The 14,851-nt window shown below is 38.0% G+C and overlaps 1 protein-coding gene across 3 annotated transcripts in view; it reads left to right on the forward strand.

Annotated features, from left to right (window-relative positions):
• The window catches only part of MPP7 (MAGUK p55 scaffold protein 7), a 293,758-nt gene that overhangs the window by 163,416 nt on the left and 115,491 nt on the right, over positions 1-14,851 (forward strand). The window lies entirely within an intron of this gene.

Genomic DNA, 14,851 nt, shown 5'->3' on the forward strand with positions numbered 1-14,851 from the left:
GCTGAGACCCAGAGATGAGTGTGGACACCCCCAAGACTGAGGAACATTGCAGGCAGCAAGAATGCCTTGATGTAGGAGAAACCCTGTTGGCTTGAGGAGCAACCATAAGGTTCCCTGTATTTGGAACTTGGGGGAGAGTGGCTTGAGATGGAACCCAGTAGGGACTAGGTCATATACGACCACATGATTTTCTAAGCATACGCTTAATCTTGAGCATAGTGGTATGGCACTGAAGGATTTGAATAAAGAAGTGACAGATAATTTATGATTGCTGGGTAGTTTCCCTATGAAGTCTGGTTCCTGTCTAACACTCATTTCCCATATGGGATATTGGAATGCACTCTACCTTCCCTGATCAGGTCCTGGCTCATCTTAAAATTATGTTTCCTCTTCATCTCCAGCAGAGTTTGTGATGGCAGGCAAAGGGTTTTTAAATTCCTCTGGGGAGATGGTAGTTGGCAACAATGGTAGATAGCTTCTATGACCTTTGAAATAATTGTGATGGTTACTTTTTTTTTTTAAGGAACCCTTCCATCTTGTGTGAGGATTTCACTCTTCTCACCAAAGACAGACTTTCTCCAGGAACAGAGCAACTGAAGCAATGATTGCTTTAAGATAGGCCCTTTTTGCATGTATTGTTAAAATCATAGATCTAGATTCTGCATGGAAATGTCATTTGATATTCTTAGATTGATCTTCTACTTTCTTCATCACTTGCCACTTGCCGTAGTCAAATTAATTTATGCCTTTCCTGTGTCTACGCAGGTTTTCTTAACCCTGCAACCACTGCCTTTGTTCAGGTCCTCAACATCTTTTAAGTTCACTGTTGTTGAAGAAATGTCAAGGGAGATGGCATTTAGTTTATTGTCCTTCAAAACTACAGATTCTCTGGTTGAGCTCAGAGGGTACCAATACTATTTTGATTTTATCTTTAGACATCAGTTGTTATATGTATCATATGATGTAATCAAAGGGAAATTATTGTGTTCTATCTGTAGAAATAACAGTGGGGGCCATTAGGAATTATCAGGACATAAACGACCATTTACTGGGTATTTTCTATTTTTAGAGACAGTGTGAAGCTCTTTAAATGGTCACTTTAATTTTCACAGTAACCTATCTATGTAGTAGGTACTATTATTATCCTCTTCTAAAGATGAATAAGCTATGGTTTAGAAAGTTATCTTAGTTGTTTAAGCTGCAGTAGCAGAATACCAGAGAATGGGTAGCTTATAAACAACAGAGATGTATTTCTCACAGGTAAGAAGGGTGGTAAGTCCAAGCTAAAGACTTTCGCTTGGGTCTCTATTACACTAACCCCATTTGTGAGGTCTCCATCCTCATGGCCTAATCTAATCACCTTTCAAAGGCCGCACTGCTTAATATCATCACATTGTGGGAAATAGGCTTCAGCATATGAATTTTGGAAGGAACATGAACATTTAGTCCATTGCAGAAGTTAATTGCGTAATGGCAGGTAAGATGCTGAACTGGGATTTAAATTCAGATATGTCTGAATTCAAGCCTCTTAATAAATTATATCAATACTTCATTTTTAAAAACTGTGAAAAGTGTTATAAGTTCTTTAATTTATTTTTCTTTGCCTTTGTCTGTTCCCCCATGTGTTAGCAGCAAATCCCTAAACCATATGAATTTCTATGTTTATCTTTTGGGACAGCAAGGAAAATAAGAGCTGGGAAGAGTATGTCCCATTGCACATCTGGCTTGAGGTTGGAGGCAGTAATGTGGCTCCCAAGAGGAGATGGAGTGCATGGGGCCTGTGCACAAAAGAAGAAAGCCTAGGGATCCTCCAGAGTAACCTGCACTGAACCCTGACAAGTCCCTGGGAACTTCTTACCATTGCATCTGTAACCTTTTCACTGTTTCCAACTCCCCTCCGCCCCCATCTCATAAGGAAAATGGAGGGAAGCTCAAATTGATCCTTGTCTCTCCTCTCGAATGGCTTTTTATTTACTTTTAAATTGGATAAAGTCTACTTCCTCTAGAATATTGTTCTGGGAAATAAAGGACTCATATCTGTGGAGAAGGTTCTGAGAAATTTCAAATAGAACTGCTACACATTCAACCAAAATCAAAAGGCTGATGGTTTGTTGCCTTTTATAATTAAACTTAAGCCTAAAACCTGTTTTGGGTTCTTATAACCACTTTAAAGCCATGTCCCTTATAAGAATTACTCATCTCTGTGAGATTTTGCAAATGCCCCAGCCTTAACTGAAAGCAAAGTGTAACCAGTTGCTCCTAGTGGTTTCCCATGGAAAGGCTCCCCATCCCCCCACCCCTTTCTGGCTGTGTTGCTTGAGCAAAGTAACAGCCTCAAAGCTTTTTTTTTTTGAGGGGATTCATGTAGCTGTGCTGTGAGCACAGGTATGTTCAAACTCTACGTAATACAGAGGAGGGTCTAAAGGCAAAAACATTATAAGGATCTGTGTTCTAAGCTGGCAAAGGTAATTCCAAATTAGATGAACTATTATTTTCAACTTAAAAAAAATTCATGACATCAGGTAGAAGCACTCACCAAAATGAATCTCATGACCAAATGAACATAGTCACATATAAAGGTACCTAGAATCTTCTGAAAGTAAATATCATTTTCCCCCTTTCATAATAATAGTGTATAAAGGAAATGGATGCAGAGTTAATGTACATTAAGTAACCAACCCAGCCTTCTAGGTCCTACAATGAGTACCTAGAAATTCTGGGTATGTAATTGTAAATATTCTTTTATATGCGTTAGTAAGCATGTAAGAAAGTAAGGGAAATACACATGTTTCAGAAATGGGGGGTAAACTGAATGCTACTTTGGTGACTGCTTAAGCTTAGGTCCCATCTGTGTTGGAGGGATGGGCCAGAGGTGGGGTGGAGGGGTCCCTCTCCTGACATTTAGGGGTCAGGGTGAGGAATTGGTGCTAAGCCACACACATAAAACAGCTACTTTTCTAGGGTTACTCTGTTAGTGAATGGGAAGATGAGAAAAATTCCAACTACTTTTCTAGAGTGGTGGCAATGAATCTGGTCTGTCTCTTCCTCGGATTAGGTGGGAATAGCAGAAAAAGTCTGGTTTAAGAATGTGTAACCATGAGCTGGTTGGTCCATAGCTTGGGTTTGAGTTTTTATCCACAAACTACAGGAGTCCTAAACTGTGAATTAGCAAAGTGGCTGGTGATATTTCACAGTCACCCATTGAAGCAAATAAAAAAACATTTCTGAAAATCTGTAGCTACAATCTAGGACTCCCTCACATAATGTCCACTGAAGGTTTACTAACAATCCCAAATTTGAAAACATTTGAGAAATTTCTGCTCTCAGCGCCAGTCATAAGGCACACCAAATAGCAAGATCAAAATCTTAATACTCTAATTAAAAAGTCTTATTGACTATAAAAGAACTATATTTAAAATGATATAAGACTTAAAAAAGGCCTCAATCATGAGAAAAACACCAGGTGCTAGGAAAAGAGAATAGAAAGACTGTAAACAGCCATATTTGAACTACAAGAATAAAAAGCATAGACATTAAAAATAAAAACAGAATGGGACTTCTGGCCAAGATGGAGGCTTAGCCTGACATGCTTGGTCTCCCTCTACAACTAGAAAGGAATACAAATACCTCAAAACAAAAGATAACTAGAAATTTCAGAAAATAAAACCACACGGAAGCCCAACGTACGAAGTTATAAACAGCGGCGCTCGTCGGGCAGGTAGGAAGAGTGAAAGTGGGCAGTGCTGTCTGTGGTAGTGGCCGAGAGAGCAATCCTGGCTGCAGTTGAGCCCCAGCAGCTCCCGACCCCGATGCTGGGAAGAGCAGCCCCCTCACTGCCTCTGAGAGTGAGACCCAGAGTGGGGGAGGACGGATCCCGGTCTCCCAGCGGAGAATAACGGCAGGAAACCATCTTGGACCCCTGCCCCCACACAAAGCGCCACAGCGCCGCGAAATAGGTTGCAGATTGCCACTGGTCACTGGGTAGTGACGTCAAAGCGCCACAGCGCAGCAAAAAAGGTTGCGGATTGCTGCTGGTCACTGGGTTGTGACGAGTACATGGGCTCCGCCCCCTATAGCCTGCTCAAGAAGCAAAGCAAAACACAAATCTGTCAAAATGAGGCAGACAACTATAGAAATCCGGGTGACACAGCTCACCAGGCAACAGATGCAGAATCTGACAGATGAACAAATAAGAAACCTGTCAGAGGCTCAGTTCAGAGCTATTGTTATAAGGTGGCTTACAGAATTAACAAAGTATTTGGAACAAGACAAGAAAGGACGGAAAGCCACGCATACTGAAAAGAACAAAAACACATAAAGACAAGTGGTGAGGAAATAAAATCCAGAGATCAAATCAGCAAATTGGAACATTAGGGAAGGAACAAACAGTCAACCAGTGCGGAAAGAGGATACAGAAAGCAAGGAAAGTGAGAAGAGGATCAGAAACCTATGGGACAGCTATAAGAGATCGAACATATGGATTATAGGATTGCTAGAGGGCGAATAAGAAGAACTAGAAATTGAAAGGTTAAGTATGAATATAATAAAGCAGAACTTCCCAAACTTGGGGAATGAAATAGACTTACAGGTCCAGGAAGCACAGTGAGTTCCAGAAAAATTGGACCCAGGGAGAACCACTCCAAGACACATTATAATCAAATTGTCAAAATTAAAGATAAAGAGAGAATCTTAAAAGCAGCAAGAGAGAAGAAAAGAATCATGTACAAAGGGGTCCCAATTAGACTATCACCTGACTACTCAAAGGAGATCCTGCAGGCAAGAAGAGACTGGCAAGAAATATTCAAAGTAATGAAAATCCAAAACCTACAACCATGAATACTCTACCCAGGGAAATTGTCATTCAGAATAGAAGGGCAGAGAAAGTGCTTCCAGGACAAAATAAAACTGAAAGAGTTCATTAGATCCAAACCACTATTATATGAGATGTTAAAGGGACTGGTTTAGAAAAAGGAGGATCAAAACTATGAACATTAAAATGAAAACTGCATCACAAGAACCAACAACAGAAGCTAGGAAGTTGAAACAAAGGCAAACTAAATAAGCAATGAGAGTGGAGAAAGAACTATAGGTATGGGGAACATATTGGGGGAGGTCAGCAGGGAGGGGTAAGTGGGTAAGGGAGGGAGATGGTACAGGAATTAAGCATCGTAGGAGGGAATGGAGTAGACAGGAAGAGGTTGAGAAGAACTATATGCACAACCAATGGACATGGACTCAAAGGGGGGGACAACTAGAGGGAGGGGGGCCACCGGGTGGAGGGGAGCTGAGGGAAGGGAGATTGGGACAACTGTAACAGTATAATCAATAAAACTTATTTAAAAAAACAAAAAAACAAAAGCAAAACTCTGTGACTAGGTTCCTCAGAGATTAGACAGTTTAAGACAGCAAAATAAATTGGCAGATTGATATCAGGAAAATCCTCAGAATGCAGAGAGATAATGTTAATACACATTAACTTGATTTTTCATGAAATATGGGATTCTAAAAGCCTTCTGGAAGAATGAAGACTAAGAAGTTTTGCCTTACTAGATATCAAGTGTGTAGATAAAAATATAGTAATGATATTGGCGCAGGGAGGCAAATCAAGGAACAAAATGCAAAGATTAGATATGGACACATATGTGGTAGTATGATCAATGATAAGTAGTATTGCACATCAATGGGAAAAGATTAAATGGTTCTATCTTTTTGGAAGAAAATTAAGTGAGAGCTTGTCATGGGTATGAGCTAAGTTAGACTTCAGTATATAAAGTAAAACTGTAAAACTTAAAAAAATGAAGTCACAGGAGGCTCTGGCTGGGTACCTCAGTTGTTTAGAGCATTGTCCTAACGCGCCAAGGTTGTGGGTTTGATTTTCAGTTCGGACATTAAAAGAATCAACCAATGAATGTATAAATAAATGGAACAACAAATAGATGTGTCTCTTCCTCTATCCCTCCCTCCATCTCTCTCTCTCTCTAAAGTCAATAAATAAAATTTTTAAAAAGTCACAGGTGAATCTCTTTATTAACTTAGGATAGGAAATATTTTCTTAAGAAGCAAAATGGGATTCCGGCCAAGATAGAGGCCAGGACAGACATGCTCCCTCTCCCTCCACAGCTTAGAAGGAATACCTCTACTGCAAAACCAGAAATAACCAGAAGTTCCAGAATATAGCAAGCTACATGGAAATCCAATGTATGAAGTTATAAACAAGTGGTGATTGTCCAGATGGGTAAGAGGGGTGAAGCCAGGGAAGAGAGGTCAAGCTGTGCTGGTGGTGGCAGCTGTGGTGACGAGGGCAGGACAGCAGTAAGCACAGACACCTGTATTTAAAAAGAGGTGAGAAACACCTGGGGAGTACCCCCAGCTGCAGACCAAACCCATCAGCTCACGATTCCAATGCTGGGGAAGGCAGACCCCCATTGCCTTGGACTGTGAAGGCTGCAGGGGGTGGGGATGGAGGAAGAAGCTCTCAGTCTCTCAGCAGAGAGAAATGGCAAGAATCAATGTTGGACCCCCGCCCCCACACAAAACGCCATAGCATGGTGAGAAGGGTCACCAGGTAATGATGAGTGCATGGTGCTCTGCCCCCCGCCCCCATAGTGTAGGAGGTGTGACAGCCCCACCCAGGAAGCAAAGGTAAACACAAAACTGTCAGGATGGCACAGATCATGATAGAGATCTCAGTATCACAGCTGACCTACCAGCAAATATCTGATCTAACAGATCACCAGATAGGAAATCTTTCTGAGGCACAGTTCAGAGCTTTGGTTATATGAATGCTTACAGACATAACAGCGGGTCTTAGACAAGATGGGGAAGGAATGAAGGCTACTCCTGCTGAAATGAATTAAAACACATACGAAACTAGTGGTGAGGGAAAGAAAACCAGGGATCAAATCAACAAATCGGAACATAGGGAAGGAACAGTCAACCAGTGCAGAAAGAGGAAACAGAAAGTGAGGAAAATGAGGAGAGGCTTAGAAACCTATGGGACAGCTATAAGTGGGCCAACATCCGAATCATAGGGTTGCCAGAAGGTGAAGAGAAAGAACTAGAAGTTGAAAAATTATGTGAAAAAATAGTGAAGCAGAACTTCCCGAACTTGGGGAAGGAAATAGACTTACAGGTCCAGGAAGCACAGAGAGTTCCAGAAAAACTGGACCCAGGGAGAACCACACCAAGACATTATAATCAGAATGTCAAAAATTAAGGATAAAGAGAAAATCTTAAAAGCAGCAAGAGAGAAGAAGAGAATTATGTACGAAGGGGTCCAATAAGACTCTCAGCTGATTTCTCAAAAGAAACTGCAGGCAAGAAGGGACTGGCAAGAAAGAGACAAAGTAATGAAAAGCAAAACCTACAACCACAATTACTCTATCCAGTGAAGCTGCCATTCAGAATAGAAGGGCAGAGAAAGTGCTTCCAGGACAAAGTAAAACTGAAGGAGTTCATTAGATCCAAACCAGTGTTATATGAAATGTTAAAGAGACTTGTTTAAGAGAAAGAGGATTAAAACTATGGACATTAAAATGAAAACTGTATTACAAGAACCAACAACAGCAGCTAGGGAATTGAAACAAAGGCAAACTAAATAGGCAACAAGAGCGGGAAAAGAATAATAGGTATGGGGAACATTTTGGGGTTGGTCATTAGGGAAGGTGAGGGGGGAGAAGGAGGGAGATAGTACAGGAATTAAGAAGCATAATAGGAGGGAGTAGAGTAGATAGGAAGATCTTGAGAAGAACTATATGCACAACCAATGGGCATGGACTAAGTGGTTGGGACAACAAGGGAGGTGGGTCACTTGGTGGAGGGAAACAAAGGGAAAAGAAATTGGGACAACTGTAACAGCATAATCAATCAAGCATATTTAAAAAAAAAGGACTAGGGAACAGTTGAGGACAGTGTAAGAGCTGTTCCTCTCGGAAGTGATTCTTATCTGGAAGTGCTTTTGCACTCCCTCCCCCATGGGGGACATTTGGCACTTTCTGGAGATATTTTTGATGACCCAAACTGGGAGTGTTATTGGTTTTTAATGGGTAAAAGTCAGGCATGCTGATAAACATCCTTCATGCATAGCATTGCCCCAGCAACACTTAATCAATAAAGCATATTAAAAAAGAAAGAAAGAAGCGAAATGCATGACCATAAAGAAGGTAGATATTTTGGTTATGTTAGAATAACTTCTATTTGCCCAGGGCCACTGTATTATTTAAGGTAGGAGGGACAATGGACAAATAGTTAAAAAATAAAAGTGCAGTAGTGTAGGGACAATAAACCTTTATTTCCTACTCAGTAATCATTTAGAGCGATATGCGAGATGGATGCATCACTCTTCTCCATAAGGTTTTTTGGGGACTCAGGTTCTGTCCATTTGGTGATTTTGCCTTGTCATAACCCATATACTGCAGCAGAAGGGAAGATTGGGGGAAGCATACCAATATCTTAAAGGAAGTGGCACTTACATTTCATGTTTGACAACCACTCACATGTGTCAGGAGAGAGAGTGGAGAAGGGTGGACATTACAGGAAATGAAGCTCTTGACTAGACAGCTGCTTTTTAGCTGTAGTTCAGTTATTGTGGAAGGGGAGGATTGATGTAGGAAGCAGCTGTCTCTGCCTCAGAAACTATTATGAATAGACAAATCATAGACTGGAGAAGATACAAGTTCAGACCATAGGAGATTGTTTCGTATCCATTTGATTGGCAAAATGTCTACTAACACCAAGTCTTAGCTAGGGTATAGGGAAGGAGTCGTGTGAAAGTATATTTAATAGCAAAAAAGTGGAAATGCCCATAGTGCCCCTCAGTTAAGAAATGAGTATATAAAGTATTTTTTTAAAGATTTTATTTATTTTTTAGAGAGAAGGGAAGAGGGAGAATGAGAGGGGGAGAAACATCAATATGTGAGAGAAACATTGCACACCCCCAACTGGGGACCTGGCCTGCAACCCAGGCAGGTGCCCTGAATGGGAGTTGAACCAGTAACCTTTTTTTTTTGGCTCACAGGCTGGCACTCAACTCACTGAGCCACACCAGCGAGGACACTACTTTAATTAATATGGTAGAATATTATTTGGCTGTGAAAATGACTGAACTAGACCTACATATATCAACCTAGATATCTCAAAATAGTATTGAATGAAGAATCCAATTGTAAATGAAACAGTGCCATTAATGTACATTTTAAAAAGAATAGCACGTGTTGTTTATGAATGTATATATGTTTAAAAATATGAAAATATGTGTGGAAATATAGCAGTTTCAGCATAATGTTTTTATTTTGGAGGAGAGCTGGAAGAGAGGAATGGAAGGATAGGTCTTTAGCCAGATCTCCTGTGATTTATTTCACAGGCTATTTGAAGCCAAATATACCAGGTTAATAGCTCTTTAACTTTGATTCTGCTTTTATAGTTTATTCATCACATTAACAAATTTTAATGAGTAAAGTGTTTAAAAATGGAACATAAGTAATTAAAATGTTTCAAAAAATCTTAGAAATTAGAGAATGATGTACTATATATGATTAAAAATTTTTTAAAAACTATGGGAACCACTTTCAGCATTTCTTATCATTAGAAGTATTACATGAATGAAAGGCAAAGATGAAAAGAGGGAGTTGAAAGTACACGATTTTGTTTCTAATCTTAGAATTGCGTAGATAGCCAGTCCTTTATCATCTCAGTGCCACTGGTGACACAGATGGCCTGAACCTTCTTGTCCTATTGTAAGTACTCTCATGTGAGTACCAAAGTATGTAATGGCAAGATTAAATTGACAAAAGCCTGTTCCTCCTCAGTTGCTCCTCTAATGACAAGGTTAGAATCCCTTTCACCCTTGCCTTATTGTGTTCCTGACTCTGAGTATCTTTCTTCTGGAATGGGAGCTTATTTTTTTCAGTATTCTATGAATGAGTAAAACTCCAGTTAGAGTAGTTTGCCGTTCATTTTGTTTTCCATTAATTTGCTTGATGCACATAACTTGTGTTATGTAGGGCTGGGTTATGTAAAGAAAGAGGGAATGAATTAAATTAATTTGGGGTGTTATCAGCTGGAAGGGGAAGGGGGGGATTAAGGAAAAGGTGCAGGGATTAAGAAGCATAAACTGTAGGTACAAAATACACAGGGTGAAGTTAAGAACGGTATAGGAAATGGAGTAGCCAAAGAACTGATATGCATGACCATGGACATGAACTAAGAGTATTGCTGAGGGGAATGGGGGTATCTTGTGGAAGGTTGCAGAGGGAGAAAAATTGTGATAAAAAAAGAGAAAAAATATTAGAAAGTAAAAGTGGTAAAACTTACAAATCTAAAAGAGGTTCTTTGAAAACACAGTATTAGCTAACTAATGAAGGGATGCAGAGTGGAACTAGAGAAAGTATAAATACACAAAATAATGAAGAAAAACACAGATAATACAGGAAGTTCTAAGACTCCTAAGGGACTTTTTGCTTAAGTAAATTTTTTAAAGCCAAATAAAAATAAACAATTTTCTAGGGAATATAATTTTCTGCCACTGATGGCAGAATAGATAGAAAATCCTAAACGGACAAATTGTCATAAACCAACCAGAAGAAATAAAGGAATTTGGGGGATAAAGCTACCTTCCAAATATGTCAGACCCAGCTGGTTTCTCAAGGAAATTACATCAAATACTTAAAGAAGAGATTATTCCAGTGATATTTAGATGTTTTCAGAACATATAAAAAAGTTAGCTTTTAACCCTGGCTGAATGGCTCAGTTGGTTGGAGCGTTGTCCCATGCACCAGAAAGTTGAGGGTTTGATCCTTGGTCAGGGCACATACCCAGGTTGTGGGTTCAAGGCCCAGTCAGGGTGTGTATGGCTGGCAGCCAGTTGATGTTTTTCTCTCACATTGATGTTTTTCTCTCTCATTCTCTTAGAGAATGAGAATTTTTAAAAAATGATAGCTTTCATAGTTATAAAAATAATGAAATGACTAATATTGAGATCAAGACCCAATAAAGACAGAGCAAACTTCCCTGCCAAAAAACCCCTCAAGTACCAGCCTCAGTTAAGAATATTGATGCAGAAATTTGAAATAAAATATCATCTAACAGAATTTCACAGCACATTAAAATAATAGTACATCTTAACCAAGTGAGTTTCATTTTGGGAGTGCAAGGATGGGTCAGCATTTGGAAATTTATAAATAGAATTTACTGTATTAACTTGTCAAATAAGATAAAATGTTTGTAAATACTGAAAAGCATTTCATGGAATTGAACATTCATTCTTTTAAAACATTCTTAACATATTAATAATACATGAATCCTAATTTCACATGAATATACATATAGCAATGCAAAGTCAGGGGCAGACACAAAACAAGGATGCCAGTTCTCTATAGTCCCATTACATTTTTTTTTTTTTCTGAAGTTACTGGACAAGACGATTAGCCAAAAGAGATTAGCTATGGTATAATATTGAAAAGTAGGACATAAAATTAGCACTATTGCATTTACTGTGTTTGTTGTTTTCCTATTCAAATTTCCCTTTTGCTTTATTGTTCCTTTTTCTCTTCAGCCAAAGTTTAGTTTTCCTTTTAGTGACATATTACATTGTTGTCTCTGATGAGGGTCCCAGACAATAGAAAATGTTTATTTTTTATTCCTAAACAACATAGTATGTGATCTCCAGATCTTCTTGCCTATCATTGTGTCCCAGGGATCTTCTTTTAATGTTCAGAATTCCCTCCTCTCCATGTTTTAAATAAAGGAGGTAGGTGTGTGTGCTTGCGTGCGCGCGTGTGTGTGTGTACATGTGTGTACGTGTGTGTATATGCACATGCCAGTTCTGGATCAGGTACTTTTAATTAACATAGTGGAGATTCAAACTTCAGAGCAGTTATTTTTAGTACTACTTTATACTTAATAGAAAACAGGAAACGGATTTTGCAACCTTGGTTTATTTAATATCAGTTCAGTAACCAGGAATGGATTGCTCAGTTTCAGTGCCTCTGCACATCACTGAGAGGTTGAAAACAAATGACTGCACTGGGACTAGTTAAGCCTTATTTATACTTTTGTTATTGAAGCCTCATTTAAAGTACTTTCTACTGCATGTGCATTAAAATTAGATTTATACTTCTGTTATTGAAGCCTCATGGAAAGCACTTTCTACTGTATGTGCACTAAAATTAGATTATTGGCACCAATTCCTTAAGAATTGGTTGCATATAGAACTGATTTTTATTTTAACTGACCTTCTGATTACAAATGTAATTCTAGAAAATAAAGCCTCATGCACACATACTTTACACTAATTAATAGAGTATAAATATATATGGGTTTTGAAATGTCCTTTTTCTTAGTAGTGTATTTTAAGTATTTTAGCATGCTATTCTTTTTTAAGATCCTACTTTTAAATAATTGCATATTTTTTCATATGAAATTAATTTAAGTGTCTCTCCTTCCCTCCAGACTTATTTACTTCTAATTCCTTTCTTTCCACAAGTCCTTCCATTTTTGCTCTCTTCATGTTGTTCAGAAAATAAAAATTAAATACACCTTTTTTCACATGGTTGAATCTTCAAAGGGACATGTTTAGTTAAAATAAATGAGATTTTGCAGATTTGGCTATACATGATATTTAGTGATAGGTGCCATGTCTTTGGTTATCTATTTTTCTATGGGATTCCAGAATGTTACCACACAGGAGAATTTGCCAAACTATATCAGATTGAATTTTTCTCGGGTAAAAAAGAAATTAGAGTTTATAATTTAAAGCTGTGCCATGTTATTCAGTATGAGAGCCACTAACCACCTTTGGGAATTTAAATATAGATTAATTAGAATTAAATAAAAATTTCAGTTCTTCAGGGACATAAGCCACAGTTCATTCAAGAGCTCAGTAACCACATGTGACTAGTCCGAATTACATATTGAACAAGCAGATACAGAATGTTTTCAACATCACAGAAAGTTCTCTTTGATAATCTTGGGGTGAAGTCTATACATGTTACCTATTTATTGTATTAAAATTAAAAAATCATTTTGGCTTTTAAATTTTCTTCCCTGGTATTATTAAAAAGCAAAATTTGTCAATATTTTTGGAAACAGTGAACAGTTCAAAATTACTTAGAGTAATTTTTACTTTCCTATCAACTTAATTTAAAAAATTATGTACAGAAGCAAAATACATAAGAGTGTAGGGTTGCCGGAATTTAGAATTCTAGAACATTAAAAAAATTCTCAATATAGTGCAAAGTCCAGAGGTGGGCAGAAAGGGGTAGGTTCTTGGATGAGGATCTAGAGGAGATGATGTAGAAAGAAAAACTGACTGTTTTTTAAAAGACAACTTAGGCCCTGGACAGGTGGCTCAGTTGGTTGGAGTGTCCATCTATACACCAAAAGGTTGTGGATTCGATCCTGGGTCAGGGCACATACCTACATTGCAGGTTTGATTCCTGATCTGGGCACCTACAGGAGACAACCAGTTGATGTTTGTCTCTTGCACCACTGTTTCTCTCCCTCCTTCTTTACTTTCCTCTCTCTTAAAAAAAAAAAAAAATCAGTAAAACATATCTTCAGGTGAGGATTTTTTAAAAATGAAAATAAAAAGACTCTCAGAAAAAACAAATTAAGTAGAGAAATAATGTATTTAGGGAATGTGATTTTAAGTTATAATTATGGTAGTAATATAAATTAATGTAGAAAAATTAGAAACCATAAGGAATGAAAACTAAAGGGAGAGAGGTGAGGAGAAATCATCATTAATCCTGTCATCATTGAAAACAGCCATTACTTACTATTTGTTGCAGGTCTGTCCTGCTACGTTTCTGTGTCCTACAAACATCGTATTCATTCAGCAGGGAATGAGGTCAGTGGAGAATGCAGATGAGATGTCTGAGAGGCAGGCCAGCAGTGGGGTAAAGAGCTCTGATGTTGAGCCAGATGGCCTGAGTGTTAAATCTTAGCTCTGCCTTTTACTGTTTGTGGGACCACAGCAACTTATTTCTGACCTGTGTACCTGTTTTATCTATAAAATAGGATGATGGCACTGTCCACCATTAGTATTCTTGAGGGTTAAGGTATTAAGATATTGTACTCATCAAAGACTATATTACTAATAGCACTGATAACTGTTATGTAGGTAATACAGGCACATGGCATTTAAAACATAAGCCTCTGTATTTATTATTGAAGGAAAGCAGACATTTAATTAAATAGTTGCAATAAAGTTGGAAGCATTTATGAGAGGGTAAGTTTAGTGATAATTAAACAAAATTAATTTAGCTCTTAGGATGGTTGGTTTTAAATTATACTGTAATATTTTTTAAAATCAAATCTTACTTTTTATGAATCTGTGTTCTTGAAAATGTGTTTATTACTCAGATGTCATAAGTGTTTAACAGTCCCAAGATATTAAGTAAAAGTGTTGCCCTGATCATTCTGGTACTGTCATAAGTGTCAAAATTATTTTGCTGATGCTTTGCATTATGTACTGAGGTGCCAGAAATGTAATAGAATCCTCTCTTAGCAATAGCATCAAGATATTCAAAATAAAATCTATCTTCTAGACTTTTTATAAGAGAGTTTGGTTAGCTTTGAGTTTAATTAAAGAGTGTATCACTTGATACCTATTAGAAACAAAATTATGAGATGCAATTGTTTTTCATACAGTATAGTTGGGGGAAGTTTGGTTAAATAAGAGGCAAAAGTAAGTTTTCAGGCATACAATTTTAAGTGCACCTCTGTAAGAGCTGATAGATTAAACAATGGCCAACAGTCTTGAATTTGTCAAAACATCTTTCATTCCTTCTTATTATAATACTGGAATTTTAAAGGAATTCGGTTGGTCTTATAATGCTTTAAAATAAATTCT

This window comes from Furipterus horrens, unplaced genomic scaffold (assembly GCF_987537825.1).
Source record: "Furipterus horrens unplaced genomic scaffold, mFurHor1.1.pri manual_scaffold_2, whole genome shotgun sequence".
Classification (NCBI taxonomy): Eukaryota; Metazoa; Chordata; class Mammalia; order Chiroptera; family Furipteridae; genus Furipterus; species Furipterus horrens.